At 48.7% G+C, this 24,985-nt stretch overlaps 1 long non-coding RNA gene across 1 annotated transcript in view; it reads right to left on the bottom strand.

Annotated features, from left to right (window-relative positions):
• Positions 1 to 24,985, bottom strand: part of LOC138481691 (uncharacterized) — a 101,667-nt gene that overhangs the window by 60,458 nt on the left and 16,224 nt on the right. Inside the window, exon 2 of the long non-coding RNA XR_011274335.1 lies at positions 7,110 to 7,279. This is a non-coding gene — a long non-coding RNA (uncharacterized lncRNA). The remainder of the gene's footprint in view (positions 1 to 7,109; positions 7,280 to 24,985) is intronic.

The raw sequence follows: 24,985 nt of genomic DNA, 5'->3' as shown, positions 1-24,985 counted from the left end.
TCCGGTAGGTGGGCCAAATAAAACAATGCTAAATCCACAATGTCCAATCATGTGAAGTACCATGTGTCCACATAGTGCAACAGTAACACATGTCCAGGAGAACGTCCACATACATTGGCCTGATAGCGCACTTTAAAACTCACATTAAATACATAAATAATTAAAAATCCTAAAAACACCCTCACACGTGCAGCAGGCACACCCTAACTGCAGGCTGCAAAACAACTGCATCCTCAATCCACACAAAAATGAAACCACCTCCAAGGCCCCGACCCAAATCACCCTCAGGTACCACCCCAATGCATGTGATACATTGCCATTCCAATTTCAACAGACCCATTAATAACGCTCGCCCTCCTTTACTCCACCACAGGGTCCGATTCAAACGACGAGCTCCAGGACACCCCTACCAGCACACCTGCAAAGAGGGCCAAGACCAACGGCCAAAGACCCTCCACCTCAGCTGCACGCATCAAGACACGGCAGCAGCACAAATCAAGTGGCAGCACACAGGAGGGAACTTCAACAGGCACCCCAGCAGCCAGCATGCCCACAACAGCACCACCACAGGTCCCCCCAATGGATGCCACAGAAGGCACTGCTTCTGGTGGCAGCAGCACCATAGGTGACACTGCATTAATGGCAGCATGCTCCGACACAGAAAACGGGGATGTCGAAGTAAGATCCATCCATGACCTGTCTCAATCCCCCTGTTTGTTCCATCCCGTACACCATGAGGATACCACGCAGGGGCACCCACAAGACGACGACTGGCCATCCCCCACAAGCCCTGTGGCAAGGCAACATGAGGTGACCAGCCCCTCTGTGACACCACCGCAAATGGCCATGGCACAGCAGAGGCAACAGTCCCTCGACCAGGTGATCGTGCAACAGCAGCAACTGGCCACGCTCCTCAAGGACCATGCTGATGAATGTGGGGGTACTAAGGCAGCCATAGAAACATCAACTGAGACACTTAGGGCAGAAATGGAGAGAAGCACCGAGAGCCTGAGAGTACAAATGGAGAGAAGCACCGAGAGCCTGAGAGTACAAATGGAGAGAAGCACCGAGAGCCTGAGGGGGGAACTGCATGCGACGTCCAAAGACGTATGTGCTGAACTTGCCGCTGTGCGCCGTGTGCTCACTGAGCTCTCACAAACCCTTAGGGACATGCATGGACGTGAGCAGGCAGAGACATCATCCGTTGCAAGTTCCGTCCAGGGCAGCCCCCAACGTCGATCTGGGAGGAACCTGCGCTCCACAGGCAGGGGTGCCCCTGATACCCGGAGAGGGGGCTTGCAATAGCGTCTGCCCACTGACAATGAGCATCTTCGGACACTGGTGTTCGGGGGGGAGGTAGGAGGGTGGAGGGGGTGTGTTGGGCTCACTTGGGTGGCGGGTCGATGGGGTGTGTAACATAATTTCACATATGCTATAAACAATGCACGATCATCCAATGAGATGTGTGGACATTGATCTTTGTGTACGAGGCCTTTATAGGCGTACAGTCCATATTGTGCATGTTCCAGACACACACAGTGCCACAAGTCCCGTGTCCATGTATCAGCCACCAGGCGTGAGTGCTAGAAGCATGAATCAATGAGAATCTGACGAATGTCACGGCCCTCCTGTGCCTCGCAGACTCCTTGAGGTGCTGCCACATCCCCACCCTCATCATGATCTTCAGGTGCTTGCAGTTCTGCGTCAGGGGGCATGGGCACATTTCTACGTACGCACATGTTGTGTAGCATGACACATGCCATGACCATCTTTGCTACCTTCTCATGGCGGTACAGGAGTGCCCCGCCAGACCTGCTGAGGCAGCGGAAACGAGTCTTCAGTAGGCCGAATGCCTGTTCTATGACTACACGGGTACGTGAGTGGGCATGGTTGTAGTCCTCCTCATGCTGGTTCTGTGGGTTCCGGAGTGGTGTAAGGAGCCATCTCTTCAGTGGATACCCGGCATCACCTGTATGTGGACAATAAAGGATGTTTGTGGAATGACATTGCTACGTACGCACCCCCCCCCTTCCTGCCAGGTCATTGCCGCATCACATACCCCACATTATCATGCATGAAATGAGACTCACCGAGTAGCCAGGATCTGTTCCCTGCGTGTCGCTCCATGTAGCGTGGTATTGTAGAGTTCCTCAAGACCATAGAATAACGGGTTGATCCAGGAAATCGGGCACAACAATGTGTAATGATCCTGTTGGAGTCACACACCATTTGTACATTAAGAGAATGAAATTGTTTTCGGTTGCGGTACTGGGCCTCCATGGCATGTGGGACGACCAGTTCCACATGGGTGCAGTCGATGGCACCAATGCAACCCGGTATGCCGCCAAGTGCATGGAATCCCACTTTTGTGTTCGTAATTTCCTGCTCCGAGCGTGGTAGAGAGATGTAGTCGTCTGCGTGCTTCAGGAGGGCATCGAGCACTTGCAATAGTGTCCGTGAGAACACTGGCTGTGAAATGCCATGCAACTGTCCGACTGTGTGCTGGTAGGTGCCTGTGGCCAGGAAGTGGAGTACAGACACCACCTTCAGTAGGGGTGGGATGGCGGTTGGGCTATCTATCATGCAGACAAGGTCAGCCTGTGTCATGTCCACAATGGCGGTTATGGTGTCCCGGTCCAAACGGTAGAGGGTGTGGATCTGCTCATCCGTGAGGTTGAACGGATGTGCTCGGAGGCGTGGGATTGCGGGCTGCCTGCGTGGTGGTAGTGGCTGTGCTGGCGGGCCTTGCTGGCCCTACCTTGCCCTCCTCCTCCTCCTGCGTCTCCTCTGTGCGGCCGGTTGTTGTAGTAGTTGGTGTTCGTCTTCTTCTTGAAGTTGGAGTACTTGCAGTGCTATCAGGTCCCCCAGGGCCAACATCGCTAGTCCTGCCGGTAGCATTTTGGAGTGGGTGTGGTTGTGGGAGGGGGTTGGGTGTGCAATTTATGTGTTTTCAAGCTGTATTGCCTCCACCTGTGGTGATTCATTCCACCTGTGCAAGCTGCAATCCCCTTTGGGCGAGCACGTCCCGCACACAACGCTGCAATTCGACGCATGGCATCTTGCCATTACAATCATGTATTTCATCCCGATGGCAGTGAGATATTGGTTCATATGTTCATTCTGCTATGGTCCCATTGCTTCACATACTATCTTTGCAGTCGCGAACAAACTTGTGAAGGGTCAGTGGAATGTAGTACTCGATTAACGGTGGACCCTCATGCAGCACTGTACCGAGGTTCACCGACGGGCGGGGCGTCCCATTTGTGAGTGAAGCCAGTTGCCATTTTCACACACTGCCGCACTACATGGATGAATTTGTGATTTCAAGCGGTCACAGATGCCTTTTCGACGTGATGTTGCAAATGAGGAATTCGAAGGACAGCGCTTTCGGTTTTCAGCTAGCGGCGAGGAGACGCCCACAGGTCTGACTGCAGATATGAGGTTCTATTGTTTAATGTCCTTCGGACAGGGGCCATGGCGAGAATGCTATGATTGATATGAATAGTATGGGATGCGCAATAGCGTAGTGGACGATAAGGCCGGACGTTCCCAAATACATGTTACTTCACAACACTGGAATTCCGGGCTGGAGCACAGTGGATTTTGCAGACTGCATTACGCACAGACTCAATGGAAATTTCACATGTTATGTGAGTAAATAATCAGGCGTTTTCATACCGGGATGAGGGAATGATGTATGGATGCATGGACAGATGATTTGATGGAGAGTTTGCCATGTACAGGGCTTTTTGGAATCTATCCACCTCCCCTGCGCTATGTGATGCAGAGCTGCCATAGTGGGACCATCGTCTTTCTGCCCTTGTTGAACCCTCCCTGTCTCGACGCGCCTTCAAACACTTGTGTCTATGCACGTTACTAATCCCATCTAATGGATTCTGTCTTAACAGACGCATGCACACAAACACTCGTTTGTAATAGTGTTTTCACCTCGATTTTTGTAGTTGTGATTCGCAAGTGATTTTTGGGTGGGAATAATCCTTTTGAGTGGGCTAGCATGCATATGGCTGTAGATTTAGTGTGATCATTGAAGTGAGTAATACAAATCAAGTTCTGATGGCCATACTATTCTTTTTCATTTCATTTGGGTGACAGGTATCTCCTCCCCTTTTGCCGCTGCCATCTGTATGCCACTCCTGCAGATGGCTTTTACTCCCGACACCTGCTGCTTCGAGTTAATCAGTGGAGCACCATTACGATCTTATGGGACGATCGCCAATGGGCCACATGCCCTTACGCAGTACTAGTGGCTAGGAGCAACATTTCGACCTTTCAGCTGGACTAGTGCCTACCTAATGGGACGGCCCTGCGGTTCTAGGCGCTTCCATGTTGCCTTTTTGAACGTGAATGTAGCCCCTGTGTACCATGGAGGAACAGGGCGTCACACAAGCAGAAGCTGGTCATTTATTGCGGATGCAGCCCACAATACTGAAATGTATTTTGGAGTTCATGACCTAATGGCTGTATGGGCTTGGTGATTTTGTGGTGCATTAAATTTCTATTCTGATATTAACCGTGTAGCGTTATTCTTTGCAAGTAATGTAGCATATTCCTATTTGTGGAGCGGTGTATTGTGAGGAGATCTGCATTGGGTTCCGGCTTCTGAGTATAGTTGCGTGGTACTGTACTGGCCGCGTTTGCCTACGAAGCCCAGTAAGGTCAGGGATGGGGCCTGCCATTATGACTGTTTTAATGATGTCATGCTCAGGGGCGGGGGATTAGCTTTTGTGTAACAGATGCCGGTCAGCCAGGTGGATTGGTGGAATGATGTGATTATCAGACTATGGCTGGTCACAGGTGCCTGTGTTTGCGTGCGTTTCTTGGAGGGAGACTGAGGTCATGTCCATTGGAATAGCTTCTGTATTCGTGCCATCTGTGCCCTGCAGCTCCCATTGGCCCCTCTTGAGATGAGCCTGGCTGCTCTGTCACTCTGCCAACTTGTGTGGTACATGCTTATGCTGATGGTTGGTTTGTTTACTGGCAGGAGTACAGGGCTGGTGCAGTCTCACTCAGGATACTGCTTTGAATGTTGCCTTACACTGGTGTCAGTCGATGGGGGGGCCTGTTTTTGTTTGTCTCATTTTTCTGCTCATGTTGCTGTACTTGAACCTTCACATGCCTGTGCTGCATCAGTGCGGCAATGGTGCCATGGCAAATATGGATGCCCACTCACAAGGCACTTGGAGCCCCTGGATTCATTTGTTCGTTGCCATGCATGGGTGACTTGTACATTGCACTGGTTGCATTGTGTGACTTCATTGCACCTACGAGGAGTTGTGCAATGTGGCCAGGGAGTGGTGTACAGGCACTCAGTAGGGCCGTTTACGTTTGATTCGCGATGCCGTACTTCTCACCATGGCGGAATGGTACTTTGCGCCATGCTTGATGGCGTTAGGTACATGTCCGCTAGGGTCAGAATTCGCGTACCGTTGCGCCATGGTGGTAATTACGGTTTGGCATGGCGCGCGTGCGCGTACTTGGTGCAGTTAGCGTTGGCGTTCACTACAGTGTCGCTAATGGCATCGTACTTTACGGTGACGGGTCATAATCGCACCGAGCGCTATTCGATGGCGGTATTGCATTTCCGCCATCGTTTTTCGATTTCCGCCAGGGTCGTAATGAGGGCCAGTGTGTGGACATTCATTTGTGGGTGCTTGGGGACTACACTGTACTTAAGAACCAGCCCGCATCACCTCCTGAGAGCTAGGCCTTGATTGCTCGCCCACGTTTTACCAAATAGAGATTCTTGGCTGGGGTCATCTGTGCCTCTCCTCTATCATATAGAGAGCAGGAGTACAGACACCCCCCTCAAAGTCTGAGTTATGAATTCATTTCAGCCTCCGGAGGTGGAAGGAGGGAACCAGCTGCCTACAGATACTGCGGCACTGCGGATGGACTGATGCTGATGCACACTACCATGAAGACGAGTGAGGAAGGAACCCTGTGCCGCGGCACTGTGGGCCTGCTGGGGGAGGATCCGTGGCACAAGCACCTCATCGCTCACAGTTCCGCAGACTAAATCCAAGAAGCCCCTACAGGCGCTGCATGAACAGCCACACCGCAGCCATCCCGTGGTATCCTGAGGGACACACAATCGCCCCGGTGGGGGTAGGTGAGGGGGATAGCTCACAGGGGATAGCTCACAGGCGAAGCACGGTGGGAGGAATTCTCACCTTCGTGGCTTCTTCCCTCCCTGCAGCTGAGGTCACCGAAGGTGCTCGCCCGTGGCTGTGACTCCCCTCCCTGCTGACTGCTTACCTCCTTCTGCAACACTGAGAGCAATTATACACTACACAGGGGTGCAGCACCACAGACTGCACTGCTGCTGGAGTGCATCACTATCCTGCTCAGTGGAGGAGGCATATCGTGCTCGAATGATGCCGCTCCAGAGTAATATAAGCAGATTCTGAGACTGCTGACATTTATCGTGGGAACCTCTCACTCGGCTGCTAATCAAATGCCCTGCAGCTCAACAGCATTGACATTGATAAAATAGACATATATATATGCATGGATCCTGTGTGCCGCAAGCCCAGTGGGAAATGAAGGATCACAAGACCGGAACCATCTGGATGAACTAAGAATGATACCCTTGGGCACCGCCACCCTAAACCTAGCTTATGACCACTAGATCCACGTACAAAGGACACAGCGGGGGGTCTCACTAGACCCAACAACTTGGCGAGCCTCCTTACAATACGGCCGCTTGAAGAGCATGAGCCCTGTTACGACCCCTCAGCCTGCTATCTGAGAGCTGCCCGTTGGGGATACAAAATATGAGCACGCCCGGACCATGCGGCATGTGTAGCCTCACGGACCACAACACCGCCATTGTTATCCATGGTCAGCTGCTCGCAAATCTCCCCTACGTGCTAGAAAATAGATGTCTGGCTCCTGTAGCACAATTTCACCAAGGGAATAAACGTGGAGTCTGAAGCCTCTTGCTCAGGTACTGAGGTAATCACGTACCCTGGGATGACTATAACACCCTTCGGATCACCAGAAATGTTATCAACACAGTGATATTCAGAAACATAGATCCTTTATTCAATAATCTCAGGAGGCATTAAAGGATCACAACCCATACTCACCCAAATAGACTGAGTTGGACATATCCAGGCATCACTGCAGGCAAATCCAGCTTGTATCCATCGGAGTCAGAGACACGAGACGATAACACAGGGGTCAGATATGTAATAGTTCCATCAGCTCTGCTAGCCAACACCTCATGATCCACGAAGCAGCCGAGGGGACCCAGAACCTGTAAGACATAATGCCCAAAGGTGAGGGGAAGAAGAAAGGCTTAATGGATTCATTCACCAATACCCAGCCAGCGACTTCGCAACCTGTAGCCCAGATGCAAAGAGAGAGCTTGAACAACATCTCTGGGGCGGCACACAAAGACCAATTGATGGAGGCCAAGCAAAGCGGCTTCATGTCCATTAATGTTAAGCTATATGACATTGTGGCAACGATTGGGTCACTCAAGTCCAAACTAGAAAAGGAGACGGCCCGTATTAATGAAGCTGAAACCAGAATAGGCGAGACGGAGGACGCGGTGAGACGGCGCGACCGAGACATAGCTTAGCTGGGACCGAGATTGCAAAAATACTCGGCGAGTGCGATGACCTCGAGTCGCGCTCGAGACAAAACAACATCCATACCTTGGGAATACTAATGTTTGGAACAGCCAAATTCTCAAGACACTTCTTGGTTGAACATACTCACCACACTCTCGCCCCATTGCCAAGACAAGGAGCACCTCTGCGCACGGTCATAGCATGATTAAACAGTTACAGAGACAGGGATATCATCCTGAAATTATCCAGAGAAAGAGGGACACTAAGATTCGAATTAAGCAATATCTATACCTACCCAGACTTTGCAGTTGGAATACAAATCCTTAGGTGATCTAACAACCCAGTGAAGAAGCTGCTGAGGGCCAGACATGTCGCATATGCCCTCATGTTCCCTGCGAAGCTGTGCATACAACATGGAGGCAGGGCACACTTCTTTGTAAACCCTTTAACAGCTGTGGCTACATTGAAGCAATGATCCCCCTGCCGCACCCTGCAAAGGGGTACAACCAAAACCAAGGCCCAGATGCTGAAGCTGATCACAACAAGGTGGGCAACTGAATAAGAATCCCCCATGAGATTTTATTTGAACAATATTTGACTGCTCACGGCGATCCCCGGGAAAGTTCCAAGGGTGCTCAAGGATCACATCATCGAGTTGGGGAAGATGGTGAGGGATGGGGAGGGGCTCATGGTGGGATTGTGAGGGAGGGTTATGGTTGGGGAATTTCAGAGTGAACTTAAATTAGTGGGAGCTGAATGGGAAGTTAAAAGCAGACAGTGTCGGGAGGATTGTTGAATGTGGAATGTATCATATGCAAAATGTTTATTTAATACTGATGCATACAAATTGTAGAGACCCACAAATGTATGCCAGGTGAAAAGATATATCTGTTCCCATGGAATAACTGGGGCTTAAACAACCAGATTAAATCCCGAAATATTACGGTTTATCTAGACCGTCATTCTCCTAGAATAGTAATGCTACAAGAAACGCACAAGCGTGGACCAATACACGAGGGATTTGTGCCTAAATGCGTCTGACAGTGGTTCTACACAATATACTCCTCACAGGCTAGAGGGGTACCCATCTTAATACACCACTCTTTAGGTTTTCAATGGGAAGCGATAATAACAGACCCAGAGGGGTGCCACATCATAATAAGGGGGGAAATGGCAGGCAAAAAGGTCATGTTAGTAAACACATATTGACCAAACACAGATGACCTGGGATTTTATGGCCAGAATATAACAAAGATGGCAGAAGTCCCCATCATATGGGGAGTGGACTTCAACACAATCCTAGATTTACCTAAAAAACGGACAACCACCACAATGTGCCCCTACAGCTGCGGCCAAAATGATTAAACAAGTGATGAAGCAACTAGGTCTGATAGATATTTGGAGGGAAGAACACCCGAGCAAATACACATACTATTCAACATCCCATGATGCTGCATTACATATGGATTATTGGCTAATCTCGTCAACGTCGGCGTCACACGGGTGCGGGAGCAAAATCCTACCTCGTACACTATCAGACCACTCCCCGGTGGTGATATCCTTGGAACTTACTGATCCACCCCTCCCGCTCTGTTCCATGTCACAAAACATCCTTTTAGACAACACATTAGTTGAGAGCCTACACAAAAAAATAGTAGGGTTTTTGAGATTAATGAGAACACAAGCTACAGTTATACTCTAGTATGGGAAACCTTTAAGGCCTGGCTGCAGGGTATTCTTATCTCAACCAAGTCTGAAATGCTCAGGGCCATTAAATTGGAACTAGCACAGACCAAACGGGAACTACGTAGGCTAGAGAATGATTACGGCGTGAATGTTAATAAGTGTTAAGATGGATTTCTAAACTCTGACCTGGTGGGCAGAGGTTCAGAAGGCCAGCCTAGTTTCCTGGAACAGGCTAACCTTCTGGACAAGCCAGACAAATGTAGGGGAGGATTGGTCCAAGAGACCCCCCTCCCCTGCATCCTCTTCCCCGGTGAGGTCCATGGCTCGTCAGGGTCCCCTGCTGCCACCAGGGCCCAGGTGGTGGATGGGCCACTGGCTGTCGACATTGACCAAACCTGCTGAATTTAGCTAGGCCTTGGAAACCATTTTGTCTAATATAGATGGTTTGAGCCCTGTGCACCGCAGCGCGGCCCCCACCCTTGGAGAGTTTCAATTATCCCTGTGGCCACAGCTCTCTGGCAGATCCGCTGAGAACCCGTTCCCACGAACAGACGGACATGAGATAGTGTTAGACACCAACACTGTAACATTTCAGCTTACACAGTGTATCGTTGTTTTCCAGCATGACCCGGCCAGCAGGGCCTGGGTGGAAATTAACTGTACAAAGGTCACCTGACAAAAGCAGAGTCCCCAAATACTAATGAGCAAACCACCTGTGATGGAAGCGTTCTCTCCACAACCACTCTGACTAAAAAACCTGTAAAATGTATAAAAATGGCAGAATGGGTGCTCATATGACATTAGGGATGAAGCACCCACATCCCTGTAGCTATGCGCAAATGGCAAAAGCGTCCCGGGGGGGGTTTTCATGTTATGTGTGTTATCGAGAAGACTGCACCCCACGGTCCCGCGCCAAAACTGAACTAATGCTGCTAGAGTGCAAAGGAAGACAAATGTAACCATATTGAGGGCTCATGTAAAGGGTGCACGAAAATGCACCATATGTGTGTCTAAGCCCACTATGTGCCACTGCCGTCAGTCTCATTGGCGGGTTGTTCCTGCGTGCTCCACCAACCTTACTACTACCTCACTTACCACGCATGTATAAGCATATAACAAAATGCTGTAGTTGTTAAAAACGTAGTGTACAAGTAATGTGCTCAAATTGGCCATATGGATGGCACTAGCAATGTCAAAACGTGAGCTTTGGAAAGACTCAATAAGTATTGTATGTTATATGAATGTTTATGTCTCGTCCACCTAAAATCTGCAACACACGAGGAAAATACCTTTGTGAGCACATACAAGGCCATTCTCCCTTCCTCCCAGTGAAGCCTGCCAGACGAAAAGGCAGAGGCCTGTGCCACGCTGCTCCACCTCCCCCAACTCGGCAGGAGCCACTTCAAGCATTCACATTCTCCCCCCGCAGTACCCAAGGCCACAACCTGCCACCTGAATTATTTACAACCCAGCAGTAAACCCTGGCCTTAAAACACAGATCCAAATGCGCCCTTTCATAGGCTCCACGACCCACCGGCTCACTTTAGGTTAATGGCCCCTGTAAAATTAGAATACCCAATATTATGGCAACACTACAGGAACACATCCATAATCACTTCTAACAAGACGGGATAAAGTGGACCGCCTGTCCCATGGCCCGAGACCCAACCCCACAACCTATGATTCCCGGTCAACAGGACAATGGTAACCATGTATTGATGAATCACCAGCACACCCCACTCTAGGTGCATTCCTCCTGTGTTGCATTAACCTGTAGAATAACCTATTGGAAGATTTACCAGGGAAGATAATATTGCAATGTTGAATGACTGCGGTGTGCGTGGCCCTAGGGCAGAAAGTCAGGAAAGACATTCATCTCTGACGCTGGTCACGGTTGGCACAACAACACCATCCGGATGAGCCCAGCTGACCTGCCAGGCCCAGCCCAACCCACGAGGGTAACCAGTGACGTCCTCCAGCCACAGCAAACCACATCGCAGCAGCACCTATAGCTAGTCGTCGCCACCCAATCCCCACAAACTTGTGCCCCCTATAGCATGTAGGTTCTTATGACGTTTTTTGTAAATATATACACCTGTCTTTGCTATTGTCAGGCAGAGCGCTCTCGGAGTTTGCAGAGTTCTTTGCATGCCCTATTCTGATTGATAAACTCCCATTTAAGCTCACCCGCACTTTGTCCTGGCCTTATTCCCATCCTGGGAGAGTCCATTATTGTCTCTCATTGTGGGGAAGATCGTGCTATCTGGGGACGCTTGCCTTCAGTGGTGACCCCGAAAGCGTGATTTTTATTTTTTCCTAACGTAAATATATCCCTACCGTCCCCTTTGGCACGAAAATCTCTGGTCGAAAAGGGATACGCACGGTGCGCCGGCTCCGGAAGTCTGCCCGCCAACGGCGACCGGTACGCTCAGAAGTGCGCACTCAACAGAGAGAGGGTACGGGATCCCGGTTGAAAAATCCCCTTTGAGTACCGCTCGCCGGAGCCGGGGCTGACCGTTGAGCGTACGGCAACACTGCCTGGACGGACCCAGTTTCGGAGACTCTCGGTTCAAGACGGGCACGTGAGTATTAAGTGCGAGCGACCATAAAGGGAGTAGGGGAGGAAATATAGGACAGGGATCGAGGCTGGTTGAAAGGGGGCACTTGGGTCTACTAAGGACCACTCTAAACTTCCTTTACTTTTTCTTCGCATATGGCCATTAGGATTAAGAGGTGAACAGAGATAAAGAGACGGGAACCTAGCTCCGCGAGGGGGTGGAAGGCGGCGCCGCATAGTGCTATCTTGACTAGTACTGGGAATATGTGAAGAAGTGGAAAAAGAGGTAAAGGTGTCTGGTAAAGGAAGACACGGAGAATACATTAGTGACGGCTATTCTTTCTATTCTTCTCTTTGGGTTCACGGGAAAATAAAGTGGGTTAGCACAAGCAAAAATATAATCTAAGCAGAGAGATAATTCTGCTCCAAAACTAGGAAACAAATATATATATAAATATATATCAAAATAAGACGGAAAGGGACAGCTGGCGAGGGAGGAAACGGAGGACAAACTGGGCTGTGAATAAGAGTGCTGCTTATGGGTGTGTAAGCATCGTATGTGTCAGAACATATTTGTTATAATGAGTGTGTAAAGGTGGTCAGAAATGCATAATTATGATATGGTCATGGTAAGTGTGACCAGAAGAATTATCACAAAGAAGAGAGTAATGTGGTGAAGTGAGTGTTTATTTCTTTGATTTGTTGGGTAAAATTGTCGAAATTATTGATGGTTTGCTCTTGTACGTGCCCCCTAAAGTGTATGGAATAGAGGCTGTGGGCAGCCATTATCATACTGTGCAGGTGGCGGGAAAACACGCAGGTCCCCACGTTCAGTAAGATATAAATACGTGAACTCCTATGGTGATACATTTATATCGAGATACAGATATATACATATAGAGATACATCAGTATCGGGCAAGTACGAAGTATGGGAGCAGAAACACCCTTATCACATATTTGTAAGAGTCTACCTGGGTACGCAGAACGGATTAAGAAATATCATGACCAGTGGATCACAGAGTTGAAGGGGGAAGGATTACCTCAGATATGGCCCGAATGGGGATCGTTTGACAAGAGTGTCCTAGATATGGTAGCTACGTGCATTTGTTTGAAATACAAGGGGAAGCAGCTACACAATAGAAGAGAAATATTAGACCTATGGAGACTGTTTGAAGAAATACCCCCGCCTAAGACAAGGGAATTAGATACTGATTTACCATCTACCACTGACAATCCACTAATGATACCAAAGGATGACAAGGTAGAGGTAACTAGGTTGTACCCAATACTAAATAAGCCAGTGCCCGCAGAGGGGTATAGTGACCCAATTTATGTACCCCCAACGATAACTACCACTCAAGGGCCAACAGCACCCCCACCATATGAGAGTCATAGGGAGCGAGAGCAGGTAAGTACACCAAGGGTGGACATAGAGAAGTTAACAGGAGACCTAGAATCCAGGCTCTCTATAGCCAAAGACGAGCTCTCGAGAATAAAAAGCATATGTGAGCGGACTGCAATCAATACCACTAGATCAGAGCCTGCATCAAGAGCGCAGAGTGAGAAAAGAACATTTGAAGAAGGGTGGAAAAAAGGAGAGATACTGTTTAGGATACAGGAAGAACCGACACGAATAATTGAACTAGAGGGAAGAGAGGGGTGTACTGATGATGAGGTAAGGACCACAGGAGGCAGAGAGGAGCTACTGTGTGATATAGGGGATGATTTAGAAGAAGGTGAAAGGCTAAGTATGGCAATGGGAGGGGGAAGCGAGGGGTTGGATGGTGCATTCTCAATGAGAACGATGGATGATGAGTGGACAGGGCGATTAAGGAACAGGTTGGGAAAAATGGCATCATTAGGAAAATCAGGAATGAAGGTGAGTACAGATACAACGACAAAAGGGAAGTTACAACTCCCACTAATACACCGGGGAGGATGGAGGCCGATTTTACATACCCGGGGCTCAGATGGATAAGGCCAATTTGTTAAAGTTATTGCCCCCGCTATCAGGAGGGGCAAGCAAGTGGATATATGCCTTTGAGAAACACACAGCCGGGGTACCTCTAGCAATAGGCGACGTGAAGAGTTTGCTAGTATCAGCAGTTGGGGATCAGGCTGACAGAGTATGGGTAAAAGCTGGCTTCCCGGGAGTAACGTTAGATTGCGGCCATGATGGTGCCTCTTTTAACACAGTACGTGCCAGGGTGTGGGATGCCTTGCGGGAAACGTTTCCAGATACCCCAGATTTGCAGTCAGTAATGCAATGTACAATGAATGACGGGGAAGATGCTATGGATTACATTTTTCGGGTCCAAGAGATGTGGAGAGCAGAAACGGGCACGCCCTGCTATCAATCAACATCATTATTCTATTTCATGATAAAGAGGGGGCTCCCAAAAGAGGTGCAAAAAGCACTTGACAAAATAGCAGGTATTGAAGCAAAAGGATGGCCCGAAATTCAGAGCATAATAGTTCACCACTGCAAACGAATAAAAGAGAGGGAAAAGGAGGTGGCACAGAGAAGATTGGCAGACAAAGCGAAACTAGTACAAACAAAGCTGGTGAAGGTCGCCGCAGCAGTAGCCGCGCTCCCACACAGCAGGGAGGGAGATGAGGAGGAGGAGGGGCTGGTAGCAATACAAGGGAGGATGGCAACGAATTGGGCAGGAGCAGGGCAGCGACAGTGGAACGAGCAGGAGCAGAGTGGAGGTCCGCAGTGGCAAGAGTGGGCCCCTCGAGGGGGACGAGGTGGGTACAGGGGTCGAAGAGGGGGTGGACAAGGGTATAAGTGAATGGGAGGAAACGGATGGCAGGGTCCCAGAGGTGCGCAAGGAAGTTGTTGGAACTGCGGGAGGTGGGGGCACTTTTCCAGAGAGTGCAGGAGTAGACCAAACAACGGGTTTCCAGAGGTAGAACACTATGGCCATCCTCATCCGGGGAGCCCACATGGTCTCCCAATGGGACAACAACAAAGGGACCCAGGGCAGGGGTACCCCGAGCAATGGCGGGGACACCAATACAGAACACAGAATCACCCACAGAACAATGACACTATGCAATACACCCCAGGCAACCCTTTCGCGACAACAGCAAATGGAGTGCCAGCACCAGCCCCCTATAGTGGTGTATCAGTAGTCTCAGGGAGTGTGTTCAATCAAGGAGGGGCAATGAGACACCCCGCATAGGACAACCCACAGAGAACACTTGCGTGTCCTGTCCTATCTACCACCTACGATGCAGCAGAGGAACTATTGGTAGGGGCGCAGATAGGAGACAAGCAGTTCATATTCATGGTGGATTCGGGAGTGGAGAAATCATGCATTAGGGAGGGCCGGTTTCCGTTATCTAACCGGAAGTTAAAGACGCAGGGGTTCTCTGGGGCTGTAATTGAAGTTCCTTATACAGAAGCTTTGGATTTGGCAGTGGGGGGTAAAACTGTAAAAACACCCTTACTGTATTACGACCAATCGCCAATAAACTTACTAGGGAGGGACCTTCTTAGCAAGCTTAACATGACAATATCATTCACAGAAAGAGGAATAGTGTGTTCAACACCAGGAATATGCCCATTACGTGTAATGCTGGTAGTACAGGCTCAAACAACTACTTCGGAAATACGTGGCCTGCCAGTGGACGAAAGAATGTTCATTGAAGGTTTAAAAACACTGGCCCGAGTAGTGCCTGAGCTAAAAAAGCTGGAGTGGAGAATACCCGCGGAATTCATCTTCCGCCCAATAGTGCACCCAGACATAGCATCAGGATCAGTGGTATCATTAGACTTGCATGCTGTACAGGTATCAGCGAAAAGGATCGCTGTGATTGGGATGGACATAGACGGGTGTGAATGGCGCACAGTCCTGTGCATCAATGCCAACATTGCCCTGCGAGATTTATCTGATGAGGATCTCTTTTCCGATTCAGAAAGTGATGGCGAAATAATAATGGAAATAGCAATGCCCTGTGACATTTTGATTGAGCTAGACAAATTCCCGTCCAGTTGATGGCAGTGGTGGGAACACCACCGTCATTTTTTGATGATGACATGCGACTGGTGCCAGACAATTTGTGGACAGCAGGCCCCTACGATGTGGGGTTGTTGCTTGGAGTGACGCCAGTGGTAATAAAGCTCAAACAAGGGGCAATTCTACCCAGAGTGAAACAATATCCATTGTCCCGTGAAGCTGAGGAAAGGATAAAAGAGACAATAACTGCATTGCTAGCACAGGGGATAATAGTGCCTTCAAACTCCCCATGTAACACATGTATCTACCTGATCAAAAAAGCAAAGGGAGGGGCTTGGAGGATGATCCAGGATTTACGCCCCATAAATGACGTCATACAGAAAGAGTTCCCTTTGGTCCCGAACCCTGCTTCAATATTATGCAGTATCCCAAAAATGGCATCACATTTCACAGTGGTCGATTTGAAAAACGCATTCTTCTCCATCCCCTTGGCAGAAGAAAGCAGATACCTGACAGCATTTACATTGGGGGGAAAGAGACATGAACATTGCAGATTACCACAGGGATACTGTGAGAGCCCAAGCATATTCAACCGCATACTACACGAAGACCTGGGTAATTTATCAGTTGAAAGCACTATCATTCAGTACGTAGACGATTTGCTCGTCTGCGCACAAAATGAAGAAACATGCAGAAAAGACTCAATAACACTCCTGTCACTGCTGGCAAATAAGGGGTACAAAGTGGACAAGGAAAAGCTACAATACTGTCAGAAAGAGGTCCTGTACTTGGGACAGCTGATATCAAAAGACGGAAAAAGAATAATCCCTGATAGGGTAGAAGCAATAAGATCAGTAAGAGAACCCACAACAGTGAAGGAGATGCAGAAATTCTTGGGAATATGTAACTATTGTAAAGCATGGATATTAGATTATGCAGCCTACACCAGACCATTACTGCAAGCACTCAAGGAGGCACAACAAGAAAACAGGAAAATAGAATGGTCAGACGAGATGAGTGACTCATTCAAGTCACTAAAAGAGTTGATTTCGAGTGCTCCAGTACTCGCCAATCCTGATTATGAACGCGAATTTTACCTGTTCTCACATTGCAAGGGGACACTCATGACAGCTGTACTGACACAAAAGGCTTCCCTAGGACACAAACCATTGGCTTACTATAGTGGCACCTTGGATGCGGTGATGCAAGGACATTTCGCGTGCGAGCAATCACTCGCTGCCGCCGCGTTCGCAATTGAGAAAAGCGCCACAATAGTAATGGGATGCCCTGTCACATTGTTTGTGGAACACTCATTATTTGCAATACTTGAGAGATCAAAGAGTACACTGACCACACAGCGAGCAATTGCCTATGAAATAATATTGTCCAGCGCTAATATCCATGTGGTACGATGCAGGACAGTGAATCGAGCAACATTCATTACAGAAGCATGCACACTGGAGGACATGCAGGAACACGATTGTGCGACTTACACAGGGGAAAGAGGGGAGGACACAGAGGTGTGCGAGAATGCCCTGAGCGAGGGGGAGGTGTACTTTGTGGATGGGTCAGCATCGATTGACATGGACACGGGAGAGAAACATGTAGGATTGGCAGTGGTGAGATTAGAAGAAGGTGAGTATGAGACACTAGTGCAATATCGCCTTCCATCACATTTCTCAGCACAGGAAGCGGAACTCATTGCCCTAATAGAAGCATTACATGCAGCTAAAGGTTGTGCAGTAACAATATACACAGATTCAGCTTACATGACGACAACAGTACATGGAGGTCTGGCAAGATGGGGGCGGAGGGGGTTTCGGAGAGCAGATGGGACCCCAGTGCAACATGCAGAGTTACTGAAGGAATTGATTGAGGCCCTAAAATGTCCAACAGTGGTAGCAATAGTGAAGTGCCAAGCACATACATCCAACACAGACGTTGTGTCTTTGGGGAACGCGGCAGCGGACGCTGCTGCCAAGGAAGCCTCATAATTCGAGAAACATGAAACAGGTGAGTACATGCTACAGCACAAGACAAACGAAGAGCTCCCAGGAGGATACAATGCGATTCCCATATCACAAATACTAGAGCTGCAGGAAGGAGCAAGTGGTGATGAAAAAATGATGTGGGTAAAACGAGGGTGCAGCCAATCAGCAACAGACTTGCTATGGCGGCAAAATAACTCAGGAAAAGTGGTAATGCCAGTAACGCTATTAGAAATAGCGTTTCAACAATTACACTTTCCAGCACACAACACCAAACAGCACATTGCAGCAGAGATACAAGAAGACTGGTTCGTGCCCTGTCTCCAAGAGCACGTATCAAGATTGACAATGGAGTGCACAACGTGCCAGATATACAACTCTGGAATGACGTTACATACACTCAGGGGAACAATTCCAAAACCAGTAGGACCCTTCAAGGAATTGCACATAGACTACGCGGATATGGGGGAAAGGTGTAATGGGGCACGCTACATGATTGTGGTTGTATGCCCATTCTCGAGATGGGTGGAAGCAGGCCCATGTGCATGACCTGATGCTAAAAGCGCTGCAAAGTTCCTAGTAAGGGAAGTATTCCCGCGCTGGGGAATTTGCGACGTAATTCGCTCAGACAACGGCACTCACTTCGTGAACAAGCTCTTCAAAGAAGTGACAACATTATTGGGAATAAAAGATAAATTGTGCTCGATTTATCATCCTCAAAGTAATGGCATGGTAGAAAAGATGAACGGACTGTTAAAAGGGAGATTGTCCAAATTGTGCTTCTCATTAAAGAAAAACTGGATTTACTGTTTGCCCCTTGCGCTGTTTGAGCTGAGGAATAAGCCAAGCAAGGACCACCATTTGTCCCCGCACGAAATCGTGACAGGGAGACGAATGCACACAGCGCACTCCCCAGTGTGCCAACACTCAGACGCACACAGAAGCGCCGCAATATTGGGAGATGAGTTCACAGAATACCTGAAAAAGCTAACTAGGGCAGCACGAGCAATATCAAAACAGCTCTCACCACCATTCACAAGGGAAGAAGGGAACACAACGGAGTCCCTTACGGAGCCTGAAACACCGGTACAACTGATGCCGGGAGAGTTCATTTATGTCTGGAGCTTTGTGCGCCGGTGGAATGCGCCACGGTTCCACGGACCATATGAAGTGGTATTTTGCACCCCTACGGCTGTAAAAGTTAAGGGGCTCAAGTATTGGATACATTTGACGGATGTGCGAAAGGCATATAATAGTGTGCAGGAAGAGGTGGATGAGGAGGCAAAGACAACAGCAAACAACACTAATGAAAATGGCGAGTGAATGTGAACATGTGAGTGGAAGAAGTGTACCTGACAGAGAAAATTGTTAACGAGAAACATTACATTACAGGTTATCGATAAAGTTGAAGGATTGAAAAAAGAAATGATGGATTTATGTGTAAATAATAATGTGAAGAATACGTATGTTGTATGCTCCCTTCTCTGTACATCCCAACCCCCCTCCCCTACCCAATCCTATTCCCCTTCCATGATATCTTGGCACTGGTGGTGCCAACAAAAATGTTTACATGCATGCACTTAATGCACTTTTATATCTCAAACAGGAACTACCATGGCAACTAACGGGCAGCCTGCAACGGATAGATTTATTAGATATAGAGAATTTTTAGCTGAGAGATGTAGATATTCGTATGAGTGTAGGTTGTCTGATTGCATTACATTATTCTTTACAATTATGTTTGGCCTGGTTACATATTGGTTCATAGCGTTCATCTCTATAGAGATGAACGAGGGGGGAGGGATTAACGGGACTAATGTGACAAATGAAACAGCAATTGTAAATACTAAAGAAGGTAATTTTTTGGTATGGGATGGAACTAAACTGATATGGGGATATTACACGACACCATCCAATGTTGCTATCTCGCAAAAAGAAGGTCTGCAGGGAAAAATGCAAAACAGCACAACTTCCCCGCCAAAAGTATCTAATTACAATGCCCGCAGTCTAAATGATCGTAACCCCTCTGCTATATCCTGGTTATATAACACCCCCACCAGCCGGCCCGCTCCCGTAACAAAAAACACACTGTTAGATAGCATGAAGAAAGAAAATGAAGAAATGACAGCGAGATATGAAATATTATATGATGATTGGGCAAAGGGGGTGAGAGGGAGAAAGCGGGGGGCCCACACTATCCATCGCCCATGAAGCTGGGAAATACCTTAGAAAAAGAAATAACAGACGGAAAAGGGAGGCGGGGAGAAGGAAGTATGATGAGTATTATGGGTTAGGATTAGACAAAATGGAAGACCCACGACACCCCCACCAGACAAATAAATGGTATGCGGACATGAGTGCAACAGCTAAGCAAACAACAAATGAGAGCTGTTATGTCTGCTCCCTCATTCCCCATGCTTCAGGTACACCCAAAGTATTGTTACCCAAAGAGTTGCCTATTGTCGATGCCCAGTGTCTCCTTCATCTCACGTTGTGCAGAATTAAGAACACCTTCCAGGCACATGAGGTAACTTTTAGAATGCTGCAGAACGAGAAAACCTGTTATCCAAAGGCAGTAGGAGTGGTATGTCTGGAGGAGCCATTTTTTATAATACAAGGGACACTTTTTTCAGACAGCAAGTGGAAGGACGAAGACATAATGTGAAAGGCTGAAGCACTGAGGGGTGTGGCACCAGAGAAACTGCAATGGATAGAAGAATCATGCACACCAGTATGGAAGGAACACATCTCAAAATGGACTTGGGTAACGGCCATTGAAAAACCCTTCAAGCTGCAGAAGGAAATAAATTATGAACTGTGTTTCAAGGGAGACGGGAGAACCACCATGGGGGCAAACAAGAACTGTAACAAGACCCTCACCATCCCGGATATATGAAAAGGGACAGCGGCCCTAATGGACACCTATTGGATATGTGGCAACCAGGCATACCTACACCTCCCACAATCCTGGGGTGGCAGCTGTTCATTGGCCACCCTGCACTCCACACTAATGGTAATCCCGGAAAGCCACATTGATGGGAGCAAGAAGACGCGAGGAAACACCCAACAGAGTGCGGCCCAGCCAACTGCAGAGTCACAAGTATATGTCCTGTCTTCCGGGAACAAGGAAGGGGTGCTGTCCCAAAACAAATGATCATCGAACTACATATCAAAAGCATCATCGGAACTGCTGGCACAGATCCCGGATAGATATCGATTATTCAGCTCTGCAGAAACGTTCTTCGTCTCATTCATCCCAAGCATCCAGGCGCGAGCAAATGCAAAGTGGCTCCAAATCACATGTTGGGAGCTGATCCAGCTGGCAAATGATACTGAAGAAGGGTTTAACGTAATTAAAGTGGAACTGCGAGCACTACGGCTAATGTCCATGCAAAACAGGTATGTCTTGGACCTGTTGACAGCGATGGACGGAGTTGTTTGCCGAAAAATTGGAAGTGCCTGCTGCACTTTCGTACCTTCCGAAGATGCAGACAACGGCTCCCTGTCCCATGTGATCGAAGCAGTACATAACCTAGGAGAAAGAATGAGAATGGAAGGTGGAGCAGAAGAAAGCACGTGGTTCGACAATATCTTCTCCTGGGTTCCATCGTGGCTGGGAATGACTGTGAAATTTTCGATGCCGGCTGTAGTGTTCCTCCTTTTTATTTTTTGCCTGTGCCAGGTGGGTCTTCGATGTTGTGCTAACGCAGTGCCGAATGGTGCAATGATGATGGTGACAATGGGCAACGCCCGTGGTACAATACAAACTATGCAGGAAGTACAGGTACAAACAGGAACAGATGACACGCCAAGATACCAGATAGTGCCCAGGTACCACGACAAAGACATAGTAGATAAATTGTGGCATACTACCATTAAAGAGCCCCGTATACTGGAATGGTACGAGGAGGTGTGGGTGGACTTGGAAGGGGAGAGCGGATGTATATACCTGACCTGCACCCCAGATGAATATGCTAGGAGAGGTGAGAGCCTGCGAGGGGTGTGCAGAGCATGGATGCCCATAAAAGGCACACCTGCATGGGATGACGCAATAATTGACGCGGAAGAGTGCAGGAGATTGGAGGATTTAAAGAATTTGTTACTTAAGTAACGAACGGGGGGAAATGTAGGGGAGGATTGGTCCAAGAGACCCCCCTCCCCTGCATCCTCTCCCACGGTGAGGTCCATGGCTTGTCAGGGGCCCCTCCTGCCACCAGGGCCCAGGTGGTGGATGGGCCACTGGCTGTCGACATTGACCAAACCTGCTGAATTTAGCTAGGCCTTGGAAACCATTTTGTCTAATATAGATGGTTTGAGCCCTGTGCACCGCAGCGCGGCCCCCACCCTTGGAGAGTTTCAATTATCCCTGTGGCCACAGCTCTCTGGCAGATCCGCTGAGAACCCGTTCCCACGAACAGACGGACATGAGCTAGTGTTAGACACCAACACTGTAACATTTCACCTTCCGCAGTGTATCGCTGTTTTCCAGCATGACCCGGCCAGCAGGGCCTGGGTGGAAATGAACTGTACAAAGGTCCCCTGACAAAAGCAGAGTCCCCAAATACTAATGAGCAAACCACCTGTGATGGAAGCGTTCTCTCCACAACCTCTCTGACTAAAAAACCTGTAAAATGTATAAAAATGGCAGAATGGGTGCTCATATGACATTAGGGATGAAGCACCCACATCCCTGTAGCTATGCGCAAATGGCAAAAGCGTCCCGGGGGGTTTTTCATGTTATGTTTGTTATCGAGAAGACTGCACCCCACGGTCCCGCGCCAAAACTGAACTAATGCTTCTAGAGTGCAAAGGAAGACAAATGTAACCATATTGAGGGCTCATGTAAGGGGTGTACGAAAATGCACCATATGTGTGTCTAAGCCCACTATGTGCCACTGCCGTCAGTTTCATTGGCGGGTTGTTCCTGCGTGCTCCACCAACCTTACTACTACCTCACTTACCACGCATGTATAAGCATATAACAAAATGCTGTAGTTGTTAAAAACTTAGTGTAAAAGTAATGTGCTCAAATTGGCCATATGAATGGCACTAGCAATGTCAAAACGTGAGCTTTAGAAAGACTCAATAAGTATTGTATATTGTATGAATGTTTATGTCTCGTCCACCTAAAATCTGCAACACACGAGGAAAATACCTTTGTGAGCACATGCAAGGCCATTCTCCCTTCCTCCCAGTGAAGCCTGCCAGACGAAAACGCAGAGGCCTGTGCCGCGCTGCTCCACCTCCCCCAACTCGGCTGGAGCCGCTTCAAGCATTCACATTCTCCCCCCGCGGTACCCAAGGCCACAACCTGCCACCTGAATTATTTACAACCCAGCAGTAAACCCCGGCCTTAAAACACATATCCAAAGGCGCCCTTTCATAGGCTCCACGACCCACCGGCTCACTTTAGGTTAATGGCCCCTGTAAAATTAGAACACCCAATATTATGGCAACACTACAGGAACACATCCATAATCACTTCTAACAAGACGGAATAACGTGGACCGCCTGCCCCATGCCCCGAGACCCAACCCCGCGACCTATGATACCCGGTCAACAGGACAATGGTAACCATGTATTGATGAATCACCAGCACACCCCACTCTAGGTGCATTCCTCCTGTGTTGCATTAACCTGTAGAATAACCTATTGGAAGATTTACCAGGGAAGATAATATTGCAATGTTGAATGACTGCGGTGTGCGTGGCCCTAGGGCAGAAAGTCAGGAAAGACATTCATCTCTGACGCTGGTCACGGTTGGCACAGCAACACCATCCGGATGAGCCCAGCTGACCTGCCAGGCCCAGCCCAACCCACAAGGGTAACCAGTGACGTCCTCCAGCCACAGCAAACCACATCGCAGCAGCACCTATAGCTAGTCGTCGCCACCCAATCCCCACAAACTTGTGCCCCCTATAGCATGTAGGTTCTTATGACGTTTTTTGTAAATATATACGCCTGTCTTTGCTATTGTCAGGCAGAGCGCTCTCAGAGTTTGCAGAGTTCTTTGCATGCCCTATTCTGATTGATAAACCCCCATTTAAGCTCACCCGCACTTTGTCTTGGCCTTATTCCCATCCTGGGAGAGTCCATTATTGTCTCTCATTGTGGGGAAGATCGTGCTATCTGGGGACGCTTGCCTTCACCAATCAAGGTAGCATTGGCGGCGGACAAGATTAGGTAACAGGAGGGGTGAAGGTGACTGAAAGACATCAATGAGCACACAGAGTAAAGGACACTTACAAATCACTCCCAGTCAGGTGTAGATATATTAAAAATACAAATACATGTATTCAAGTCCTTTGAGTTTCAACACATTAGTTATTAACAGTAACACTTTTAAACCAACACAATCCTACTAAAATACATATAGGGCCTCATTACGAGTCCGGCGTTAACCGAGGCGGTAAAACCGCCTGGTTAACGCCGGACTCGTATTACCATTCCGCCTCCGTGACTCCCGGAATTACCGGGGCATCACAACCCCGGTTTTCCGGGAATCACGGAGGCGGAATGGTGTAAATCCCCATTCCCATTGAGTCCTATGGGACTCAATGGGAATCGGGATCATGGAAACACCGGCAGCATCTTGTAATGCTGCCGGTGTTTCCTCGTCCGCCTGCAGGCGGGCGGTGTTAAACCCGCCAGGTCAGACCTGGCGGGAACATCACCTCCCGCCTGCAGGGGTCGGGATCAGGCGGTCCGGAAACAACGGTGGCGGCGGGTTTACCGCCACCGTTATTTCCGGACCGCCACGATCGTAATGAGGCCCATATACAAGACCAAGTGGCCTAATGGGTTGATTCACGAAATGGGTCCATAACCTAGACAAGGGAAGGAAGCAGGTAGTGCAAATAGTCTTGCAGTTCTGCAGTATTCACAATCCTAACTGAAAGGCAGTCCAGTCCCTAAGAAGAGGGGAGCCTATTGCTCAAATGTACTTCCAATGCTGGTGCATGCCGTAGTGCAGATGGGCAAACCGGCGTCTCTTGTAGGGTCTGTAGCAGCTCAGGAAGGTGGGTGAGGTGATGCAGAATAGGTTCCCACTATTTGTAGAGGGTCTACCCAAAGGGGCAGAGCAGGTTCTAAGAGTTGGGCATGGTTCGATAGCTCAGGCTATCTATGGGAAAGAGAGAGCCCTCTGAGGCCTCTCATGCGTAAAAACAGGTGGATGCGCTAGAGGTCA

Source organism: Ambystoma mexicanum, chromosome 5p, assembly GCF_040938575.1.
Source record: "Ambystoma mexicanum isolate Mex_15411 chromosome 5p, UKY_AmexF1_1, whole genome shotgun sequence".
Taxonomy (NCBI): domain Eukaryota; kingdom Metazoa; phylum Chordata; class Amphibia; order Caudata; family Ambystomatidae; genus Ambystoma; species Ambystoma mexicanum.
The sequence above is the reverse complement of the archived record's forward strand: the minus strand, read 5'-3'. Positions and strand labels throughout refer to the sequence as shown.